Genomic DNA, 25,779 nt, shown 5'->3' with positions numbered 1-25,779 from the left:
TATATATATATATATATATTTACACACACACAAGCGTAATAAATAATTTACAATGCAGAGTAAGCAATTTATAAATACATAAATATTTGTTAATTTATTTGAAATTGTTTAATATATTTGGTAATAAGAAGATAATAATATAATAATTAATTTTATAAAAGTGAATAGTTTAATACAATATTTAAACGTAATTTAATATTTTTTTTAAATGCTGATGAGTGTACAGTATATTTCAAACATGTTGATTTTATGGAATTAAATAAAAGAAAAATATATGAAATTAGTGATGGAAACATTTTCTTGAATGTAAAACTCTTCAACTTGGAAATCAATAACTTTTGAATAATTATCCCAATAAACTTTTTATTTAGTTTCATATTTTTTTTTTTTTGCGATTTGTTCTGTGGTGGGCTGAATTAATTTAAAAGTATTTTAATTGACTTATTTACTTTTTTGTGCTTGTTTTAAGAATAGATTACTGTAATGCCATATTCATAATATAATGATAATAACAATCTCTACATTAAATTTTTTGAATCTCAATTTTCAGAATTTTATTCCATTATTTTTTAACCATCACATCAGTATGTGTTATTAAAATGGGAACTACATTTTATCATTTTTATGTTACTATTATTATTTTTATTTAAAAAATTACTAACTGAATATGTAAAATATTTAATATTTTAAGTCGACTTTTACTTCAACTGACATTACACCAAAATTACTCTCCTAATTCAAATGTAAGGAAATTTAATTAAAATAATAATAAATAAATAAATAAACGCGAGTATTTCTCAAAATGTTATTTTCCTTCAATGAGAATTTCTCTTTTCTGAAGATAAGGTATATTTAAATATTTGAGCTTTATTTTATCATTTACTCAGTTATTATTAGTGTTATTCTTTCAAAAAATTAACATCTGAGTATCAAAAATATTTAATATTTTAAATCGAATTTAATTTCAGCTTATATTACATTAAACATATTTCCTTAATTCAAACTTAAAGCAATTTAATCTAGGATGAAAAAAAACGCAAGCATTTCTTTCACATTTGTTTTCCTTTTATTGAAAATTTATTTTTTCATAAAATTAGGTACAAAATTCATTTTAAAATCTACTGATACGAGGTGCTTTTTCGTTATTTTTGCACTTTTGAGGGGGATTAATTTTCAATGCCAAAAGTTATTGCCATCAGTAATTTTATGGCACCTTCCTTAAAAATGACTGGCACTTTATCAAAAATGAATTATTTTGAACATGATATTTCTCGGAGCTTCTTTCGATTTTTGTTCATTTTGAAGAAATAGTTAATTCGTTCTATTTTTTCTTTCTTTATTTATTTTTTACTTGATCTATTTAAAATCGATGATCTTGCTGTACATCAGTTAAAGTAATATATAAATGTAAACATTTTTAACTATGTAAAATGTGAACATTAATTCATTTCTATTTTTGATTATAAATACTGTCAAGAAATGTTTTTACGCTTGTGATAATTTTAATATTTTATAATTCAACTTTGATAATTAATATATTGCATTGGAATTTTGCCTTTTGCTTATTTAAAAAAAAATCACATAAATTTTGTGATATTAAGATTTTAAGTACATCAGAACTACCAGAATATGTTAAAATTAATCGTGTTTCTGGTTCTATGGGAACACCAAAAAGCACGGTAATTTTTACCGAAGTGCTTTGTTAACGATTTTGGTAAAATCGTTAACAAAGCACGATTAACGATTTACTTTGTTAACTTTGAATATGTTATGTCTAAATCGTTAACTTTGTTAACGATTTTGGTAAAATCGTTAACAAAGTATGCTTTTATTATATGATGAAATTTGATAAATATTGCACAATTTGATAAGCTTATCATGATACTTAAAAGCATGGTATAAAAACCATTTATTCTGTTAAGTTTACTTTTCAGTTTTATATGTTATAAAAAGTGTGTGGTAATGAGAAGTATAATTTTAAAAAACAGATTTGCCGGTAAACAGTTACTATATGAATGGAATTTTTCAATTGAAAGGCTTAAATACAGTATATTTTCATATGATTAACCAATATTATATATTTTTTTACTTATTTTTTATTTTTATTTTCCAGAAATGTCAGCACCATACGGTGCGGTAATTTCATCAAAATTTTTTTTCCATGTATATACTACCAGGAAATATCTTTAGCTTGTAATTTTATATTCCAATATTTTATAATTCAACATTAATTAGCATATTGAATAGGAACTTTTCTTCTTGTTTACATAAAAAAAATTTATATAAATTTTGTGATATCAAGTTTTGAAGCATAAAAACATTTTTGCAAAGGTACATCGATTGTTTATCTGTTTTATTTAATTCGAAATGTAGTTCGAATTAAATAATTTGGTAAAAAATTTAGTTAATAAATTAGAAAAAAAGAATGAGGAGGGCATTGGAAATTCATCGTAGAATTAAAAATGCCTAAACCATTCAGTGTTCTAGCAATTTTGTTTGTAGCATTTACAATTAAGGAAGAAGAAATCAGTTAAATGCTTCATTTTTTGAATGTGATTTAAAATTTTTATAAATGTTCAAGAACTAATTACAATTAATCATAAGATAACTGTTAATACTCGTGTATTGAATAATCAATAAAGCTTCATTATACAAAAATAAGCATGTTCAATGACCGGTGATGTTATTTCTATTAGTAACATTTATTTCAATTTTAAATTAATTTTGGGAATTAAAATTTCTTTCGACATGACCATGGAAGCTAAAATAAGGATTCTGCTGCTCTTCAATGTCCAGCAAATGTATTTATTTAATTAAAATTGTAATAAAATTTATTGCGATAAGCAAAACGTCATGAAAATATTTGTGGAACTCAGTTTTTGAATTTAACTTGGTATTTTAGGCATTTTATTTTTGAAATTTGGTTATTTAATTTAAAGCTGAATTTGCGACACACTTTTTCAACCTTTAATGTAAAGCTAAGGTATTTTTAATTTGTTCAAATTTGACTTTTTAAATTTTTTTGTAGCAACATTAACAAATATGATAATTATGTTTGTAGTTCATGCATTTTTATGCCCCCACTCACGTTACTGTATAGTAACAACGGAATAACTAATTCACATCTTTGATTAAAAGCCAAAGCGTAAATATTTAAAAAAACAAAATTTTTACAAAAATTAAATTTTTATGAAAATTAAATAAAAAATTTATTTATATTATTAAAAGAAAACCCTATTAATTTCAGTGATAAGTTATGAAAAAACAAAATTAATAAATAAATAAATTTAGTGGTAGCAAATTTGCCATTAGATTTGGAATATGTTCAACTCGTTTTAGCTATCACTAATGATTCAAATTAAAAAAATATATAAAATTCAGCATTATTTTATTATAGTACTATTAATAAGATATTCTTCCAATACAAATGTTTTGCACCTGTATTTTTCAAATTATTAAAATTCAAATTTTATTTGCAATAAAAGAAAGTTGACTCAAATTATTGCTTTAAAACACTTTAAATTAAGGAACTACTGGATTTATTGCATCTCGATTCGGTAGCCAAAAATCTCAGACTTTGGACAATAATTTAATTAAATTTGATTAAAATAGCAACTTATTTTATTATTATTTTTAAAGTTTTCTCAGACATTTAATTTGAAAATATTTAAGGCAAGTCGACATGGCATATATCAATACTGTTAAAACTAAAATTTTTCGATGCACCTTTTCTAAGATGCTACCTATGATATTACTTTGAAATTTTTTGGGGATGTTTAAGATTATAGCAGTTGTATGTAGTGATAAGTTAACAGGAATGTTTTCTGAGTTATGAAAGATTGTTGCTCAAAAATGATGAAACCTTTTAAAAAAAAGTAAAAGTTCTCAGCTCATAGTTATTTTTAAAAAATTCTGCAAAATAAAAGAAAAAATTTAGAAAACATTGTAAGATAAAATGTAAAACAAGATCAATTTTCTGTCTTTAAATTAATAAAGTGTGTCTCTATGACAAACATTTAAATGGAAAAATATGGTATAAGGCAAATTGAAGTAGGTAAGGTAAACGTGTAATCTTTACTTATTGTCTCATCAAAATACTTGACCATTTGACCTATGCTATTCAAAGACAATTTTGATCCTCATGAAAACACAGTTTACTCAAAGTAAATACCAACCTCGCTCTAAATTTGAAGCAGCTGAAACGATTTGACCCCTGAATAAATTCAGTCATTTCCTTCTAAATAACGTGAGAAAAAGAATAGCTACATGGTGATGATTTATAAAAATCATTGCATATAAAGTTCAATCGAGAATCGTAATACAATTAAAATTACACACGATGAGAAAAAAAGTGCAGTGAAAACTACCAGAAAATGTTTACCGTGTTACAAAAAGTTCGGTATTTTCTACTGAAGCGCTCAGTTAATAATATTGGTTAAATTAACATTAAAAATAATTAGTAAAGGTTCAAAATTTACTAACCGTAGCAAAACTTGGTAATTTTATCATGATTTCTTAGAGCCTTGCTTAAAATCCATTTATTCGGTAAAATTTACATTTCAGTTTTGTATTTCTTTCTATATGTTTGATAATAAGAACTGTAATTTTAAAAACCGGAATTCCCGGTAAACCATTACCATATGAATGGAAAAATTACTAAATGAATGGTTTATAAATATCATATAGTTTGGTTTCATGACGAAAATTAGGTTTTGTCTTTAACAGAAATGTCATTAACATGCAATATGTTAATTTTACCAGAATTTTTTTCTCCTTGAGTAATCTTCGATAAGGAGTAATAGAAAAATATATTTTTTTCATCCTTGAAAGATTTTGATTGTTATTTGTTATGCAAAATTAGTCGCCCTATTATAAAAACAATTCCTACCCTTAAAAAGTTATGTGATAAAAAGCACCAGAAAAAAAAGAAAGAAAAGAACCTCATAATTTAGTAAATTATTTAAACGATTAATTTTATTCGAACAGAGTCCGAATTTGATGTAATTAAATACAAAACAAAATAGAAGGATCAATTTGAAGGTTATAGAAGGGAACTATGTATATTATTTTATTGTACATCTCCTATGCTACTATTATAAATTCTTTAATCTATCAATGAACGTAAGTTTCTCAGGAGTACGAGCCTGTAATAAGGTAAACATTATAATAAATGTGTTTATTTATAATGCATTTTTTCTTATGTTAAAAATATTTTATATGCTATTCTTAGATCGCGTTTTAGATCAGTGTTTATAATTATTGGAATTTATATAAATTTTAAGGCTTATTAAAGTTCAATTGTGAAAGTTAACTTTCCGTTAACTTCAAATTAATCCTTGTATGATTTTGAAAACAATTAATACAAGTTATAATAATTAGTTTTTTTTAAAGAAAAATATCTAATTACATTGTTATAAATATTTAATTACATTAAATTAGTGTGCAACGGTTCAAATTGAATCAGTTGTTAAATTCACATATATGCTTAAAATCCTGCATTTGGGTCCTTTTTCCGGTGCTTTTTTTAGTTTCTTTTTTCCTTCTTTTTTACAGTTTTCAAAAAGTTCGCGTGCTTAAGAATAAATTTCATATTACTTATGACAAAAAATTGTCGAATTATTCATATTACTTGGAATTTACAGCGAATTATTAAATGAAAATAAGATCCATTTTTTTGTTATTTAATGAAAAATTGTGAGTTGAAATAAAATTTTAAATCTCGAGGAAAAAAGATACCGAATAACATGATACAGGTTTTCCTGGTCATTTATATGCCACTTTTCTATTATAGCTATATATTCATGGATAAAAAATTCCGGCAAAATTACCATATTTGTACGGTCCATTCATAAGACATTTCTGGTAAAAGAAACCCTACTGTTGATAATTAATAACAAAATATGCGTTTTTAAACCAATTATTTGGTAATTTTTTTTGTTCATATGGTAAAGGTTTACCGGAAATACAATACAAAAATGAGTAACAGTACAAAAATGAAAAGCAAATTTAACGGAATGAATGGCTTTTATGCACTGCTCTGGAGTATCACGATAGAAATTAAAAATGGTAATAAAAACTGCAATTTTGAAACGCAGAATTTCCAGTAAACCATACCAGTTACCATATGAACGAAAAAATTACCAAATTAATGGTTTGAATGCCGTATATTTTGGTTTAATTACCAGAATTATGTTTTCTTATACTATAAATGTGTTAACCATACAATTACGGGGATTTAGCCAGAATTTTTTTCCGCTGTGCACTTTTAAATAAAAACAAATTTTTCTATTCAGCAGGCTTTTAACTGGAGGCTATTATAAAGATGTCAAGCGGTTGTACGTAATTTATAACTAGCTTTCACAATTAGACCCCCTTTTCACTTCTTTTTCAATAAAAATGGGCAGCAGTTTAGACATGAAAACATTTTTCCGTCTGAGTCCCCCCCCCCCATCTTTAATCTGTGACTTTCTTTTAACGGTAAAATTCTAATTAATGTTTTCTTGAAATCTATCAAATAAGATAGTATTATTATACAACCTGACGAAAGGGAAATTTGTTTTTTAGCATTTCTCATACATCAATTAATACTGATTTGCTATTATTTTTTTGAAATTTTGATTACTGCTAGTGTAGGTAAAGTAGAAATTGTGCTATGAATTAACTGAAACTTCAAGAAAGACGTTATACAATTTGATACACATTTCACTTTAAGTAACATATAATGGATTTAGAATTCTCTAATGTTTCGGAAAAAATGTGTAGCCGTTATACTATAGTGCGTATTTATTATACTGTAAAGTAATAAATTCGCACAATTAATAGAAAAGTAATTGATTTCTTTATTTTTTTTTTGGAATTATTGCATGTAAAATTACAGTATTTTAAAAATTAATGAAATTAGTTCATTACAGTGAGAAAAAAAAAAGATGGTTAAAACTACCAGAATATGGTAAAATTTACCGTGTTTCTGGTTGTTATGGGTGCACCAACAGACACTGTAATTTTTTCCGAAGTGCTTTGGTAATGGTTTTAATAAAATTATCAATAAAATATGGTTTCATATTATTATCATGATACTTTAGAGAATGGCATAAAAACTATTTTTTCGGATAAATTTAATTTTCGGTTTTGTATTTATTACTAAATGTGTGGTAATAAGGACTATAAATTTGGAATTTCTGGTAAACTGTTACCAAAGTTATCTAAGAAAGTTATTTAAGAAAGTAAGGAAAAATTAGAAGGAAATTCTACACTTAAGGAAAATTAATTTAGTAATTAGTATACATTCCAAGAAGTGATTTTATGGTGCTTTTTTCGGTACTCTTTTAAGTCCAAAACAGTACCAAATGAATGGCTTAAATGCCGTATATTTCGGTTTTATGAAACAGAATGATGGTTTTTACACCAGAAATATCATTACCACACAGTACGATAATTTTACCAGAATATTTTTCGCAGTGTAGATATAATGAACTAAAAGTAGGTAAAAAAAAATTTGAGGGGGAAGATTTCTTATGGGATCGCATTTTCTATTTTGAAGAAGTTCCCCTATTAATTAATATAATAGATGATGAATATATGAAATAATAACATCAATTATTTAAACATTGAGAATTGCAGCTTGTTAGAATAAGAACTAAGTTGCTCAGGTGTTTCTGGTCGTCTTTAGGGTTTTTATTTACTGATCTATTTACTGATTATTTACTGATATTTTTTGTTCGACATATGATTAATATTTAATTATAATAAACAAAATTAGTCGTCGTTAACAATATTATCATCATCATAGTTTTCCAGGCAGCCTAATGTGGGCCAATGTCTTAATCTGAAGATTTCTCCATAATGACTTCCGATTTATCCTTGATGTCCAATTCTTTTCATTAATTGCGAGAAAATCAGACTCCCGAATCAACCCATTATTCCTCGCTTTCTTGTTCCAGTGGGTCTAAAAAGCAACATCTTTTTTTATTGCATTGTCATCGCTCATTCGAATCACATGGGCCACCCAAATCATTTTATTTATTTTTGTGTATTTAATAATATTAGATTGTTTAGAAATCTTTAACAATAATAAATGATTATTGTTACTCGGGAAGCATATTTACTTTTATATTATAACCGTCTTCGAACAGCCGTCCCAATTTTGGGTTTACGACTACCAACGTTCAACTCCGTAGCCTTGTAATTTTGAACCCAATCCAGAAGACAAGGGAACTCCTGGATCAGTTCCCCCAGAGGTATTGATTTGTTATGGGAACTTGGGGGACTTTGTGACCTCGACAGATTTAAAGAGCACCAGTCACCATTTTCCTCCCGTTCTCACGAGCTTGAGTCCAACTCCATACTAACCAGGCTATCCCGGTCCTCGACAAGCATGTTGAAAATTTTTTAAAAACTGGTGATATTTTAAAAATATTGTTCTTATTATAATTTATTTCGTTGCTACTTTAAATATTGTACACAGCTGTGCGTTGTTGACAGGCTGACAGCTCTATTTGCATCATAGTTTCTGTATCTTATTTAAATTATTAAAATATTTGATTAAACAAAATATTTGGTTTTACACAAATATCGGTTAATGCTCTCATAACTTCCTACCATTTTCAATTTATAATAAGATGCTGCTATTACTTTTATTTTGATGCAGAGACAAACCATGAAAATATTTTTTTATCACGTTTGGTAAATAATTTCTCCTTTTAGTTATCACCTTAGTTTTAAAAAGTCAAATCGGAAGAAAGTTAGGCCTTAACAATATTTTTTTTTTCGTGACCGATATTTTGAGTTTTTTCTTAAAGCGAAGAAAATTGTTGGAAACAACTGAAACAAATTTATTATTTCATCTACTCGACACAAATTACAGAGTAAAATAATATATTCTAAAACAGTCCTTCTTCGGTGATATCTTTGAGTCACGGTAAAGTACGAACCTAAAAAATAAAATAAGAAGTTTTGCGAATGAAGAATTTTAAAAAAATTGCAGCTGTTTAATGTCGTATAAATTCAATGACATGATCTTACAATTGACATACTTGTATTTTTTTAGATTTCTTATCTTTAGTTACTAAAGTGGTAAAGGTGAATAAGTAATAAAATTCCTTATATAATGCTATTGTTGTGCTTTTGAAAAGTGCAAGTATAATTAAAATGGAATGGAAATCTGCCTGAATTAAATAATTTTAAATGTTTAATTTTAGTTAATATGAATGTCTAAAAAGTAATAATTTATAATTATTAAGTGAACTTTAATTCAAACTAAGTAAAAAAGAAAAAAAAACCTGTTAAAGTAGCAAGTATATTTTAAATATTTTTTTAGAATAAAAATTAAATTTTCATTACTTAAATGGAACTTGATCTTTATTTTATAAATTATATTTTGAAAAATAATATTAAATTTCAGCTGAGAAGCAATTATAGTAATTCGGAAATGTTATAAATACAATAAAAGAAATAAAATTTCACAGGTATTTACTTTTAAATGTGTTAAAACATTAGTTTCTTATAAATGTACAAGAATTAGCTGAAGTTATCTAAGAAAGTAAGGAAAAATTGTAAGGAAATTCTACACTTAAAGAAAATTAATCTAGTATTCCAAGAAGTGATTTTACGATGCTTTTTGGGTACTCTTTCCACCGGTGCTTTTTTTTTCAGATCTCTTTCAACTTTTCAATAAAAAACATAGTAGCGTTCTCTGCAACGTTATTAATAGATTGGGACAAATAATATTGTTTGGGATACCCTTTCAACGTTGAATTTGTCAACATTAAGTCCAAAACAGTACATTTTTCTATGAATCTTTACTGTCCGTTATTTACTACCGTTAATTTTGAGTTGATCAGTTGTTAAAATTATAAAATATCCCTTTTGGTATTGGTATCAGCAATTACCATTGCATAAAATAAAATTGTTTTGGATACTCTTTCAACGTTTAATTTGTCAACAATACAAAACTGAACTGTATCATACCCCCCAAAAAAACAGAATCATAAAGTTTTGCATATAAAGAATTTTTAAAATACTACGGCTGTTTAATGTCATATGAATTAATGACGTACTTGGAGCTGTATAATTCTTGGGTCGAGCTGTTATTAAAATTATAAATTATCCTTTTGATATTGGTATCAGCAATTTATCCAGTCTTAGAAACGTATTTATCAAGCTCAGACGAGAAGTGATTTTATTTGAAATATCATTATAGAAAGAAATGTATTTTGCCGACAAAGTATTTTCTCTTGATTTACGGTAAAACGAATTTAATTCAGTACCTAGAGAAGAATATAAAGTATATTTTCACCCAACTGAAATAAAGATTAAATTTTCGGCGGTGGAAAAAATAAAGACTTAATCCATATCATCAAAAAAAAGAAAAGAAAATCACCTTAAAACTGAAAATCCTAAACTTAAAGTATCGTTACTTGTGCGTCTCTCTGAAGCATTTCTGTTAGAAAAGTCTCGTGAGGTACTGTCCGCCATCCAAAAGAAATTGGACCGGGCCTGGCATTTATGGGCATTTTATGGCGTGTCAGAAAGGCTTTATGGTAGTGTAATGTTCCTTCTTTGCTTTTGCGACCCCCCATCTTTCCTATTCGTGGGGTACATTCCTCCAGTCTTTCTACTGGGGGTTAAGTTTGTGGACATATTAAAGCTTTATATAATGGCCAAAAGCTGAACAACGATAATATGTGCTTAATGCGCAAACTTATACATTTACTGAAAAAAAAAACGAACTCTTTTTCGACTTTCGAAAAAACAGTTCTCATTTGAAAGTCAGCAGATAAGTTCTGGATGGCATTTTTATTTTTAAGAAAGACTTTTTTTTCGTAAACTCATCACTTATGATTTATGAAACGGAGTTCGTATTTTGATCTGTTTCGTTTCTTCAAAAGGGAGGAAAACACAATGATAACGCGTTAATTTTTTTTTTATTTCCTTAAATTTTATACTATATCAACTTTAGACAAATATAATTTAATTACAAATTACTACTTCGTTACAATAGCATCTGATAAGCGAGTGTTACTATGCTCTTATTATTTCAGATTTTTTGGATATTGAGGCATAGTAGTTTTTAAAAAAAAAATCGCAATAATAATGATTAATTAAATTAAACAATAATTCTTATCTCATTTTTCCCAAGGCTTTTTACACGGTGTTCCTTAATCATCTCCCTTGATGACTTTCAGGATCCTAATAAGAAAAGAAATCGGAAAAATATCTACATTAAGGGTCAAAATTAACTGCTATCGAAATCTGATGAATTGCCTCACTACTGTGAAAGGCGAGATTAAAAGCATCAAAATGATCAGATGACACTTGAATGTGCCTCGGCAATTGGCTTTAGATATAGATTCAGTGCTCTCTGTAACCTTATCAATCAAATATATTTTGGTGTCATTAATCCAGCCTTCTTCTACAGAAACTTAGATATGCTTTTGTTTCTTTCTTCGCCCCCCCCCCGTTAAATATTAAGCTGCGTCTCCCAATTTGTATACTTTTTTGTCTTAATTTTTGACTAGGGCTCTAAAATACAGATTAAGGGAGATGCTTGCATTATCGTTGAAAACGATAATCTGAGCATAATGCACTAACTGATACGATAGCTGGAAAAAAGAACTATTTTCGAAAAAGGAAAAAAGCAGTTATCATTTGAGAGCTAGTTGAAATTTCAGAATGGAATTTTATGAAGAGGAGCTTTTTATTTTGAAATTTTTTTGCTTTTTCTGGAAGTGCTGAAGTTCAGTTAATCTTTCGTAGTGGTAGAATATTTTATGATTTAGTTTACAATTATTAACTTAATAAATTAATTTATTCGATTTAATTAATTTAATGAACTTGATTTATTCGACTTGTTGATTAAATAAATTTGTCTTTACGATAACAGAATTTAAAATTTTTTAAAAGTAGCACCTTTGTCCTTGAAATGTCATCCTAGAGGAAAAAACTTAAAAGGAAGTTGGAAAAGATTTCTTGCGTAATGTCGGCGCTAGGCGGAGATGATATTATGAGTATTTTTATAAATTTTGGATGCATCAGTGATTCAGCTTTACTATATCTGTTCTGATGAATTTACATAAATTTCGGGGACAAAATCTGTTGCAAAGTTAACACTGATTAAAGTTAAGCTTTGCTTGCTAATTTAATTTACAATGACCCCCTTTTTACTTCAATTTTTAATTTAAACTTTATAGTTTAACCTAAACTATAAAGTTCAGTAAAAGTTTAACTATAGTTTAAACTTTTACTAAACTTTAGATTAGAATACTTTTGCATACCATTGCGGAACTTAGCATAGCATGCTCGCGCGAACCCTTACTGAACTCAGTTTAGCATGCTTGCCTTTCCTGAACTTAGTTTAGCATGTTTGTGTAAAATTGTCATCCAAAAATGGAAGATGGTTAAAGAGTTGGTTTTTTACCTGGTTTAATGAGCATCGTGAATTTTCTCTATTTTTTAACTATCGCCTTAACGATACTTATTCTGACGTTAACACCATGTGAATATCGAGAATGAGATATTTATCAACAATGAAAATATCCCGATGATAATTAACCATATCAATTATCGAATAGAGTTATATATCATTAAATAGGTTAGAGAGTTATTATTCGTTATAATTTTCATAAATGATAATAAGCGAGAACGACAATATCGTTGTCAGTATACAATAATAAGATTGTGCTAACTTCCAAAAGCGTTAGAAATAGTAAAACATTATCGCGATAATTTTTCATAACGATATTATCACCAGTCACACCATTCTTACATTTTGAGAATTACTGATTATTTAAAGTTTTGGGTAGCAAAATTGTTAAAGAAGATGTTTATAAAAGTATTTTTATAAACATTCACGAGAAAATATGATCCAAAGTGAATTAGTAAATTGGAAAAATGTCGTGATTTATAGTGAAATATTAGTATTTTCTTACGCAACACAGCGATGTTTAATTTCCGACATCGTCATGCTCTTGATGCTAGTATATCTTATGGGTATTTTGAACAGATTTTAAATCTAGCTTAAACTTAAAAACTAGTCATACCTTTTTAATGATTATGTTAGTTATAACTTACAATCAGAATCTATTGTTATAACATACTGAGACAAATTGATATTGATTAGTATTTTAAGCAAATTCATTTAGATGATAAGCTCATTCATAATATTTACGAAAATAAATCATTTATTAAATTTAGGAAAACCCTTCAGAATTAATTAATAAGAACTTTTTTAAATGTTCGGAAGTTCTCTAATTGCATTCCAGTTTTTTCAAACTACTTATTGAGTCTAAAAATAATTATTTGTTCTTCTCCGATATCAATAGCGTAATTCCAGCTACCCATATTATTTTCACTACACCTCTGACTGAAGTTTGCTCTGATACCTCTGATTGTATTATATACTAAAGGGCATGATGATACCTAAAACAACACAGTTTTTACTAGTTTAAAATTACTTTAATAAGTGTAACTCCAGCTACCCATATTATTTTCGCTACACCTCTGACTGTAGTTTGCTCTGATACCTCTGATTGTATTATATACTAAAGGGCATGATGATACCTAAAACAGCACAGTTTTTACTAGTTTAAAATTACTTTAATATGTGTAACTCCAGCTACCCATATTATTTTCACTACACCTCTGACTGTAGTTTGCTCTGATACCTCTGATTGTATTATATACTAAAGGGCATGATGATACCTAAAACAACACAGTTTTTACTAGCTTAAAATTACCTTAATATGTGTAACTCCAGCTACCCATTATTTTCGCTACACCTCTGACTGTAGTTTGCTCTGACACCTCTGATTGTATTATATACTAAAGGGCATGATGAAACCTAAAACAACACAGTTTTTACCAGCTTAAAATTACTTTAATATGTACAATTGCTCTCTCGATTTTCGAATAGGATTGCGTACTAAAAAGTTATTTACAAAATATATCCCAGATAGCAGGCAAAACATTGTATTTTCATTTTTATTTGGTTAGCATAAAATTCTTGACTAAATAATCCTATTTTAAACTTAGTAGAAATATTAGTATTCAAAGATTGTTTCCTTAAAGATTGAATAAAAACATGAAAAAAATCTTCATTATTTTATCTTTTGCTGAAACCTAATTTTTGTCTCTTTTTTTCTTCATTTTAGCTTAGTTCTAGCTCCAAATGCAAAATTTTATTTATGTTAAAAACTTAATGATCATACCAACCTTCCCTTTCAAAGTGTTAAGGAAAGTATTTAAAAGCCTGCTCAAATAAACCTTGTTTCAGTGATTTCTGTAAATTGTAAATAAAATCTCGAGAAGGTGAAAGTTTCTACTGTTTACGAATGCTTTCTACTCCTGATGTGCGAATTATGATTCATCTTCGATTACAAAAGATTTTTCAAGCCTTGTTTTGTAAAGGCAAATTCAGTCTCAATATAATAAGGTTGTTTATGCAAGCTTTATACGAACTTCGTAGTGCGTAAACTAGCATAGTTAAATTTAACATTATTTCAAGCTTGTATAGTTTATTTGTTAATCATTTATAGACCTTGTTGGGCTTTGGGATAAAGGTTGTAGCTGACACTAAAACAAACCCTACTCTACTATTTGGGATATAAATTGCTAATCTGCCAATTTACATGACTTCCATCTATCATTTTAATGGTATAATAAACCTTTTATCTGTATCACACATGATTTTAATTAAATTACTTTTCTATTGTAGATATTGAGTGCCAACTTGAAGACATCAGATTACAAGGTAAATATGAATTATTTACTCCTATTTTTATTAAATTTTTCCTTATGTGTTAAGTTAATTATTCTGCATTAATTATGTAATATGAACGACTCGACTTTTATGATTGTTACAGAATTATGTGTTTAATATCAAGCACTTGACTAACGGCTTATTCTAAATCTATAAAAATGATGGCTTATTCTATATCTATAAAAATAATGTATTTAAAGTAAAATGCAGAAATATTTAAATATTAGTGTTATATTTCAATAAATAAAAGAGTAAACTTGCTTTTAAAAACATTCATCAAGCAAAAATATTTATGAGAGATTGTATGGAAAATACAGTAAGAATAACTGTATAGATGTGAAAAATGCAAATGACTAACTAAGAACTCCTTTCACCGACCATTTTGTTTACCTAAAGCTGATTGAGAAGGTGCTCATATCAAGAACATAACAGAATCTTACATAGGATATTCAATGGCATATTTTGTTAACTTTGTTTCACCTTTCAAATTTTGCCATGAATTTGAACTTTATATTGCATTAACTTTTCTTAACTTGTTTTACCATATGCTGTTCCATTAGAATAGAAGTATTCTTCTCAAAATATGCATACCACATTTGAAAAAGATTAGAAATATAAATGAAATATAATATGCTTTTATATGGTAAGCAATGTTCTTAAATGTTGTAAGAAGTATTAAATTCTAGTTATTATTTTACTCAAACACATCTTTAGAAAATGATGATCTGTTTTAACTGAAATGTTATGTAAACATTGTACAAGCCATTAAGACTTACATCAATACTTGTAAAAGGTCCGAAGGATTTTTGGGAGATATGGGAGCACACGATGTAATCTCTTTTTAAAGAGTGTCAATAAGTTAAATTTGATTTTTGAAGAAGAATTACACGATTCTATATTTCAATTTTGGGCTGTCAGAAATTGAGGCTGTTAGCAAAATGTCTGCTTCCTACGGTTGTAACTTGAGTTCTTAGTCTCACATTCAATTGAAAGTATAATTAATTTATATTCAATAGTTGAATACAATTTCCTTTTCTTAATGAAAATGGATTGAATTTCTTTTAATTTATTAATTCTTAAAGAAACTTTGACTTTTCAAATTATAAAATTATCATTGGCTGCACTACATTATACAGAAGTTTATAATGTACACTATAAAGCTGTGCTGTTATGTTATAGGTTTGCTAATAAATTTTATCTTAATATGTTTTATTTACAGATAAAAATGAACAGAAAATGAACAGTTTTAAAATAAAAATTCGAATTTCGAAGATTATTTTTTATAGTATATTATTTAGATATTAATGATATAAAAGAAAAATTTACTTTTATTATTCATTTGCTCAAACTCACCAATTTAAAGACTGCTTAAAATATAAATATTTAGATTTGATATTCACACACATAGTCAGTTTTTAAAAATATAAATTTCCGCATAATGGTTCGTATTGTATTAATTCAATGATAAAGTTACTGTACAGAATGGTAACCTTAAGTGAGATGGTCACCACAAAATTACTATATAAAATGGTATTTACTAACTCATTGTACTGCTTGAATTAATTTTTAAATGCAGCTCATACTTGATCGCTAAAGATTTATAGTATAATTTTTAAATACTTTGTTTTCTTAAGCATATTTCATGGAAATAAAATTGTTTCTCAGGCTTGACTTACAAATTATAGATTTTGTTTATCAACTTCGATTTTTTTTTAAATTCAACATTCATTTTCGCCAGATGCAGTTTTTTTTAAGGAAATTCATTAACCTCTTACGAAATTGCTTTACTATCGTCGTAAACTCCGTGAAATATATAATTAACTACACTTATTATTGCAAATTATAACAGTTTTAATGATTTTCAACACTAAAATCAATTGCTTAGGTATACTGTGCAATTTTCTGATACATTAATTATGTTTTTAATCAGAATTTGTGCAAAAAAAATAAAGCATGAATATTAATAGGGAATTAAAAGTACACAAAAAGCTTTTTGAACAACTAAGAATAAATACCATTTCTTTGAATAGTGTTATAAAATATATTCATTAGTAATTTGAAAGCATAATTTTTTCAACACCAGACGTATGATTCTTTTAATATAGATAGTAAGATCTGATGATAATGAAAATGTGTCATTGCTATTATAAATATAATGTTTGTAACTCATCATTATTATTCAGTAAACAATACTTTCAGTATGCAAGTAGTGCATATTACTTTTTGAAGTAATTTTAAATTGTTTTCAAAAAGTAAAATTTTTTTTTGTCTTGAAATGACTCGTTTAGGCTAAGATTCTAATAATCTTTTCTTTTAATAATAAGTATATATATATATATATATATATATATATATATATATATATATATATATATATATATATATATATATATATATATATATATATATATATATATATATATATATATATATATATATATATATATATATATATATATATATAAGTTCAAAATGAAGAATAAAACAAAGAAAAATTATAGACATATGAAAAAAGGGGGTGGGAAATAATAAGTAAAAAAATAACAAACAACATATTATTTGAAAAAAAAAAAGAAAAAAAAAATGAAATTTTAATTAAAAAACGGGAAAAAAAAAAGATATAATCTTTTCTTCAGCCCACACGATTATATCCGCAATGAGTGCTGTTTACTTGCAGCTTAAGCGCAATAAATGATACTTATTGTTTTTCTTAACTTTCTTAGTGTTTTCTTGTATTTATTATTTATATATATATATATATATATATATATATATATATATATATATATATATATATTTATATATATACACCGAAGAGCCATTACATTATAACCACCCTCCATCTATAACAATGGGCTCGCTCAGGTTTTCATGGTTTCTCGCCCAGAAACAATGTTTTCATGGGGCACATTAGGACCCATAATATTCATAGAACAATCCCTGACGTCTGTAAGCTACTTGAACATAGTTGCAGACCAGGTTCACCCATTCATAACAACAGTTTTTCCTGCGGGGGATGGTGCTTACCAGCAGGATGATGCACCATGTCATAAGGGTCGAATCGTCGAGGAACATTCCCAAATTCACCTGACCCTAATCCAATAGAGCAGCATTTGTAGTCCTACTTGGAAAACGAAATTTGTGCTGCCACGCTACCCCTTCGCAAAGTGAGGGAATTACAGGACCAGTTGGTGAGCGCTTGGTACCAGATACCTCAGACCAACTATCAGCACTTAGTGGAATCAATGCCGCGGTGGCTGCTAGCAGCTTTGAGGGCTAAAGGTGGTCCTACATGTTATTAGCAGGGTGGTAATAATGTAATGGCTCTCCGGTGTGTGTATGTATATATATATATCAAACTTGGAAATATTATTTGTATTTCAAGTTTAATATATGCAATATTCATACATTGAAATACTACAAAACACTTTTAAGCAATTGTCTTTCTGTTTTTAAGCGTTAGTTTCATTTTGTTACTTAAAATTACCAGCATCCCAAATTTTTAGTTTATTTATAAACAGAATATAGTCATTAATAATTTGTTGCGTTTTTTTTAATTGAGACTAAGGAGTTCATTTCGTAATTGGTTTGGCATTTCATAAATTTAGCTTTAGAATTTTAGTTTGCATAAAATTTGCAATTCAGTGAAATTATATCAAATGTGTTTATAAATTTTCTCCGTCGTTAATATTTCAGTATTTATAGCAAAATCGAAATAAATTTGACATCAAGCAATTAAAATTCTAGGTATTCATTTATAAAGTAATATTTTTCAATTAAAGTGTGTTAATGAAATAATCCACATGTTGCGGCTAACTTTTGTGTCTTAAATATCACAATACAATGCATTTTCAAAATAAAATAAAATAATTGAATTGAACAATACTCATTTGGTTTGAAAACCAATGTAGTAAAATCAGAACTGGATATATTTTTGCATCATATTTTCAAAACAAAGTTAAAATAAATTCATTTTAAATTAAATTTCAATATTAAATCACTGGATTGAACATAATCTTGAAATTGACTAAAGAAGACAATTTGGTAAATTTACTCACTAATAATTCTATTTTAAGTTCGAAAATCTTCTAGTAGATACTCATTTTTCTATTAACAAATATAGGGGTAAGATAAATAGTTCATTAATTATATTTTACTAATTCCGTTTCGCTTTGTAATTATAACATATTTTTGAACTAATCTCCCAGTATTGTACTAATTTAATACAAAAATAATCATTCATTAATACAGAATAAAAGTATTGTTTTATAAATATAATTTTAAGATTGTTTCCTTAAGGGATGTCACATAATATTAAATTTTGATAGATTTCCGAAATCTCAAAATTTTACTAATTGTGTAATGTTTTTTAAAAAATGAAAGCAAAATTTGTCAACTGTTTCAGAAAATATGATTCAAAAACATTTCGATTTGGAGCTTAATGGATAAAAAAAGAAACAAATAAATGGATAACAGACTGAAAAAACCATAAAGCAATCATCTATATTACATTTACAGATTTCACTAATTTAGACTTTCCTGATTGATAAATTTAAATACTTATATAATACTATTCATAAATAATTGACTAGTCTTCACACCTTTTTAAAGAACGCGTAATTGAAAATTGTTGACTTTAGCTATAATAATTCTTTTCAGTTCTAGTAAGAGCTTACCTTCTTACTCGCCTTACGTTTGTCAAATTAACTGCCCATTAACTTCAATTGCAACCCTTCTCACAACAGCTAATAATAACGTTCGCGTAAGGGTACTTAAGAGTTTATGGTACTCAGCAGAACGTTTTTCAAGTGATGCAGACTCTTTTGGAAGATCAAATTTATCGCCTAAATTTCACTTAGTATGTTTCAAGTTCAACTAGATATGATTTAACATTAATGCAGATAAATTTTCAAATTTGTTTTTGTTTAAATTAAAAGTTGATAAAAATATCAAGAAAAAGTACTGTTCTCACTGCGAAAATTTCAATTCTTTAAAAAATGTGTCTTGTAATTGTTTTAACGTAAGTAAATGTTTAGTAATTGAGATTTATTTAAATTATACTATCGCTTCAAAGAAGGTTATTTTGAAAAATTTGAAAGTTAAACTATTGTATTAAAGCATCATTTTAAAACATATGTATGACATGTGTATAACATTTTAAAACATATGTTTAAAATCATACATTACCAAGCATGATACATTATTTTTGGCAATTTCCCTCCTTGGATTTAGATACAATTTTTTGCATGATCTTTTATTTGGATGATAAAAATATAGTGAAATAAATATTGTTATAGTTTCTCTCAATAACTAGTCGAATTCTTTAATATTAAATATTTAATAGTTAAACTTTTGTAGCGAGATTGAATGCTGTATCTAATTATAATTAGTGCATGAGGTCTCTTACAATCCAAAATACGATTTAGAAAAAAATTGATTTAAATATTAATTTTCCTGCATCCTGCCTACTTAATGACTAGCAAAAATATATAACATGCTTTAAGTTCCATCATTTTAAATTATCTCAGTCATATATTCACAAATGTAGTAAACAGTTACACACAATCATAGTTTAAACTTCATTTGAAGACGATTATTACACATATATATTTAACAATATATTTTTTTTAAAAACTGAAAGGTGTCAGGGGATTATTAGTTAACTATAATGTTAATTGAAATCAGGTTTATCAAGTATTTGTAAGCTCAAACAAATTATTCAAAACTTATTACAAAGGATTATTGTTATATGGTAAGTTTGATTGGCCTTTAAGTCATTATTTTACTTAAACAGATGATTTTGAAACACAAACTTAGAACAGTATCAGTAATTTTAAAATATTAATTATGACAATTATTAATAAAGACAAAATGTAGTCATTTATACGAATATATATAGTTCTCGTTCTAATTAAACAGGCAGTTACATAGAGCAAACATTTTAATGCAAAATAATGTTTTCCATCTTGTACGTCACGCATTTTTGTTTTATATTTTCAAATAAAACCAAGCCGAGAGACACAGAGATTGCAGACTTTTATAGTATTATGAAATTGAAAAAATGAAGGGGAGATAAATATAAAGCAGATTTTTATAAATAGAAAGGGTTCAGTTAGGCTTAAAAGTTATAACTTGTGTTAATAGTTATAAATGATGTTCAAAGAGTGATTTTAGATTAATTCTTTTTTCAAAAAGTTTCAATTGAATTTTTTTTTATGTGTTATATGCTGAATTAATTTAGTGTTATTCTTTTTATGACATATGTTTTTTTTTTAATTATCCTCTTCTCGCTTATTTAAAATTTCGCATACTAAAAATTTAATTGTTATCAAGATTTTGACTTTCACAATACAGTTCGAATACAATAAAATTTTCTTTTTTTACTTATAGTTTTAATAACATATATTATACAAATAATTTCCGACTTTTTTTTCATTTATGTAAAAAGCCACTTTGTCATATGCATTTCAAAAATAAAATGTTGTCATATGCATTTCAAAAATAAAATGATGGGACAGCTCTAACAAAATACGATTCATTCTGAATTTAAATTTACCAAAAAGAATTAGCATCATTTATTTAATAAAGAATTTATTAAAGAATTAGCATCACTAATTTAATAAAACAAAAACGTTTATAATGTAAAACTAATGATTAAATGTGAATCCAGGTTTCTTAGAATTTTTTTTTAAATCATTAAAGCTTTGAAGAAACATAAGTTTGTTCAGCATAGTGCGTATTTATGAAAACAGAGACATAGATTAGTATTGTCTTTTTTTTAATTGAACGAACTTCTGCTACGAAACAATAAGATAACATTAATCATTTTATCCCAACTTAATAGAGGGAATAAATTTTATTTACTTATCAAATTAAGCTGATGCCAGTTTTTACAATTATCATTTTACATTAACCACTGTTAAAAAGTATATACAAAATTATGAATTTCGTTTTTTTTTTTTTTTTAAAAAAGTCAAGCGTGAGCCCTACATTTAAATAAGTATTGGTAAAAATTATATTTACGTAAGTAATTAGTAGCTATATTTCCTTTAGCAAAAAAAATATGAATCCTGTTTTAAAAAAATTATCAGTTCCCTCTATTGAAATGTTTCATGTAACCCCCCACTAGAAATTATCTTTTCAAACAAAATTATTAGTTACGCTTTTTTTTAACATTTTCAGGTTGCCCTAGATTTAAAATTACTTTTAACATTAGTCTTTCTATAAAATATTAACAAAAACAATTTCTTCAATTGATACATTACTTTTCACTAAAAATTATCTTTACATACAAAATTATTAGTAACGCGTTCTTTTAGCATATTTATGCTAACTTCTATTGAAAATTATCTTTACCAATATTATTTTCACTCTATCCTCTACTGAAAAAAGTCTACCAAAAATATTAGTTACGCTTTTTTTTCTTCTTTTAATTAAAAAAAAATCCAATATCCAATGAACAAAACCAATTTCGGTAATTAACATTTACGGTACCCTCTATTAAAAATTTTATTTATGTACAAAAATATTAGTTACGCTTTTCTTAACATTTTAAAGTTACCCTCTGCTTAAAATTTTCTTTACCAGAAATATTAGCTACGCTTTTTTTTTCTTTTCTTAATAAAAAAAAAAACCAATAGAAGTTCTTTAAAAAATGAACAAAAACAATTTCTTTAATTAACATTTACGGTACCTTCCATTAAAAATTATATTTACGCACAAAATTATTAGTTACGCATCTCTTAACATTTTAAAGTCCCCCTCTGCTGTAAGTTACCTTTACCAAAATTATTAGTTGTACTTTCTTTAATAATAATAATAAAAAAATCCAACTGGAGTCCTTCTTTAATAGGTGAATGAAAACAGTTGTAAACACAATGATTACAAAGGGGACTTGATTTAGATAGGCCATTTCTACATATTTATGGGACTTGGGAATAAAAGGTCTATCATAAAGAAGTTGTAATGGTTTACCTTTTTGAAAGGGACTGAGGACCAAGCAAGAGATGTGCGGTCACAGAAGAGTTTGAGGACGTTCTATGGTTCTTGGAACGATATCCTTTAAACCAATCTCCGACACGGGAAAGCTCGTATCTCGTACGGAGGCGGCGCGAATCGGGAGGGCGGTACAATCAGCCCCTAGTTGGGCGACGTCTCAAATAATTTTTTTTTTTAAAAAAAAAACAGCTCGAGCCTGTGGTGGATATATATTATATAACGTTCTCTTTTCTCTCCTAATGTATTTAGATTTAATTTTTATAATGTCTTTTTTTTATTCGAAAAGAATTTTTTCAGATAGTAATGTATCATGGGAAGTAAGACAGCTCGCCTTTGGAAAAGAATTGGTTTCACTGCTCTTGCAGAAGGGATGGTTCATTCAATTTTTTTAAAAAAATCTTTCTATTCAGTTTGTTGGAAGAAAATTAAAAACTCCATACACGTGCCAACTTAATCGTTAAATTACAAATATATCATAGTGTGGAGAAGATGTTAGCTGTTTTTTTTTTTTTTTCAATATTTCATTGACGTAATGATCAGTTCAGTTAATTAAATTATTGATATTATAGTACGATAATTAAATTAAATCTAAATTATTCTCTTAACGTAATAATGAAATTATATTATTTAATATCTCAATAATTTTCAAATATTCTTTTAACAATCATATCATTAATTAACAAATTAATTGGATTACAAACAATATACTTCTTAATTTAACATTGGAAACTTTATAATTAATTAGAATTGTATTAATTTGTTATTATTATTAGACGGCCCTGTGGCCACGCGGTCATCGTGTCTGACAGTGCAGTCAATGGTTGCGGGTTCGAATCCTGCTTAGGGAATGGATGTTTCTCTCTGAGTGTTGCTTTCTATTGTGTGAATGTGGCCCACCCTCTAAACGGGTGTGTGGCGTGGGTAATGTTGCTCGCTTCCGTGACTTAGGTTCACAGGTGCCCACCGGGTAATGTTAAATGATCAACACTTTCAACATCTTCTGGGGTGAAGAACGAATGTTCAGTGCCTCCCGTAGAATTTTTTTTTATTACTATGAAAAGAATTTTCATTTAATTTTCAAACTACCTATTTTAAATATTGTTTTCTATTAACAATCATATCGTTGATTTATTAATTAATTAGATTAAAAATATTAATACTTTTGTATTTCGCATGGAAAACTTTATAATTAATTTCACTTGTGGTAGTTTGTTATTACATTTTTTTCGGATTTTCATACAATTTTGTCACTGTTTTCTTTTGAACAATCAAATCATTGATTAGAAAGATATTTGTATTAAAAATATACATTTTTATTTTGAGCGGAAAATTTTATTATTAATTAATAAACTTACTATTTAGAATTAAAGTTAAACTATTCTCTTAACAAGTAATTTGATTTTTTTTAAAAAAATTACTATAACTTAAATATTGTTTTCCTTTACATGATTGCTTTTTTGATCAAAAACTTTAATTGTGGTGCTATGTGATCATTAAAAAGATGGGAAATAAGTTTTAAGTACAATATGATGTAAAAATCCTGATTCTGTAGAAATTAGAAAGATGCAGAGATTAGAAGAAAAGAAAACAAATTTATTCAAAATAGATTAATGTAATCTCTAATCAGTTACAGCAATTAAGGCACCTAGTTTGAATTAAATCTGATATCTGATATATGTATTTAGAACTATTATCCATCTATTGGCTATATATATTTTAAAATGGAACATTTGATTAACCTTGATAATACTAGATTTCAGTTAAATATTTCAAAAATAAATTTATTGTGTACACCATTTAAGGTGAATCTTATTATATTTTCTAAATAAATATTGAACAAAGTTCAAACTGAATATAGGGCATTTTTGAGAGCTGCCATCTGGGGGGGGGGGGGCAGAAACGCTCCAAAAAGCTAATTTTGATCACTTGGCATCCATTACAAACTAATTTCATGTTTCAGTCTATAAATAATTTTAAGTCAAATTTTAGATTCTAATTATAATAATGGTAAGCAGAAACTTTAAACTAGTAATAGTAAACACTAAATAAATCGGAATTCAGATTACATATTGTGATTTCTTTTTTTTGCTAATCAGAAGCTGCTTACAATAAATAATTCTGTTTTTAACCTAGATAATGTTGATTAAGATGACCTTGAAATAATAAAAATAAGGCATCTCTATAACCTGAAATGCTTGATGTCTTGGATTGTTTTTGCCAAACATTTTCTTTCAGTTTCCTTTTTTTTTTTAATCAAAAATCAGAGCAATTTATTTTTTATGAAATAACTTCGATTTAATCTCCTCTGATTTATCTAATTAACGTGACTTCATATTGTATTATAATAAACCTTGAAAACTTTCTCATAAAAATAGCAAATATATTTAATCAAATAGAAATATATGCAAATAGTAAATATATGAAGTAGTATATTCTATCGATATATTATTTTTAAATTAATTTAATATATAAATGCATTTAATTTTTTTTTAAATTCGGTTTATTGAAACATAGTTAATATGAAAATAGTAATAAATTTAAAAACATGTATGATGCTGTAAATTAATATATTTTTTGGGTATTAAACAGGGACACCACCCACAATTCTAAAAATTGATTTTTTCGCTTTAGTACTTTTTTTAAATCTTACAGTACATAAAATAAATAAAAAATATTATTCAGAATTCATTGTTATGAATGAATTTGCCAACTGAAATTGCATTATTTTCCATACAGCACTTAACTATCAATCATGATAAATCATGATTTATACGTTTATTTTAATAAGCCCCGAAACTTTCTCTTAGATTTCATTAAGCTATTAGTCAGAAAAATAATCTGCCGTAATGCAATTTTCTAAAATACTAACACAGAAACAAAAAGGAAGATCACGTTGCAGGAGTTTTAATATTTAAGAGGGAGAGATAAATGTTTCAATTAATTTAATCTAAATAAATGAATATGATTAATTAGGATTTCAATAATTTTTTGCAATGGGTCTGAAATAAAGATTAAAACTAACAAGT

At 26.6% G+C, this 25,779-nt stretch overlaps 1 protein-coding gene and 1 long non-coding RNA gene across 12 annotated transcripts in view; one reads left to right on the top strand and one right to left on the bottom strand.

The window, feature by feature from the left end:
- The window catches only part of LOC107447498 (uncharacterized), a 223,141-nt gene extending 199,880 nt beyond the window's left edge, over positions 1–23,261 (bottom strand). For both annotated transcript variants that reach the window (XM_071187995.2, XM_043039821.3), the window contains exon 1: positions 22,730–23,261. The gene's annotated coding sequence lies outside the window, so the exon portion shown is untranslated. The remainder of the gene's footprint in view (positions 1–22,729) is intronic.
- LOC107447499 (uncharacterized) overlaps positions 1–25,779 on the top strand; it is a 170,095-nt gene that overhangs the window by 120,627 nt on the left and 23,689 nt on the right. For all 10 annotated transcript variants that reach the window (XR_015430858.1, XR_015430857.1, XR_015430855.1 and 7 more), the window contains one exon: positions 14,711–14,746. This is a non-coding gene — a long non-coding RNA (uncharacterized LOC107447499). The remainder of the gene's footprint in view (positions 1–14,710; positions 14,747–25,779) is intronic.

The sequence above is a fragment of the Parasteatoda tepidariorum genome, chromosome 12 (genome assembly GCF_982258835.1).
Source record: "Parasteatoda tepidariorum strain Cologne lab strain chromosome 12, Ptep-v5.0, whole genome shotgun sequence".
Lineage (NCBI taxonomy): Eukaryota > Metazoa > Arthropoda > Arachnida > Araneae > Theridiidae > Parasteatoda > Parasteatoda tepidariorum.
Note: the sequence above shows the minus strand (reverse complement) of the source record. Positions and strands in the feature narration are given on the sequence as shown.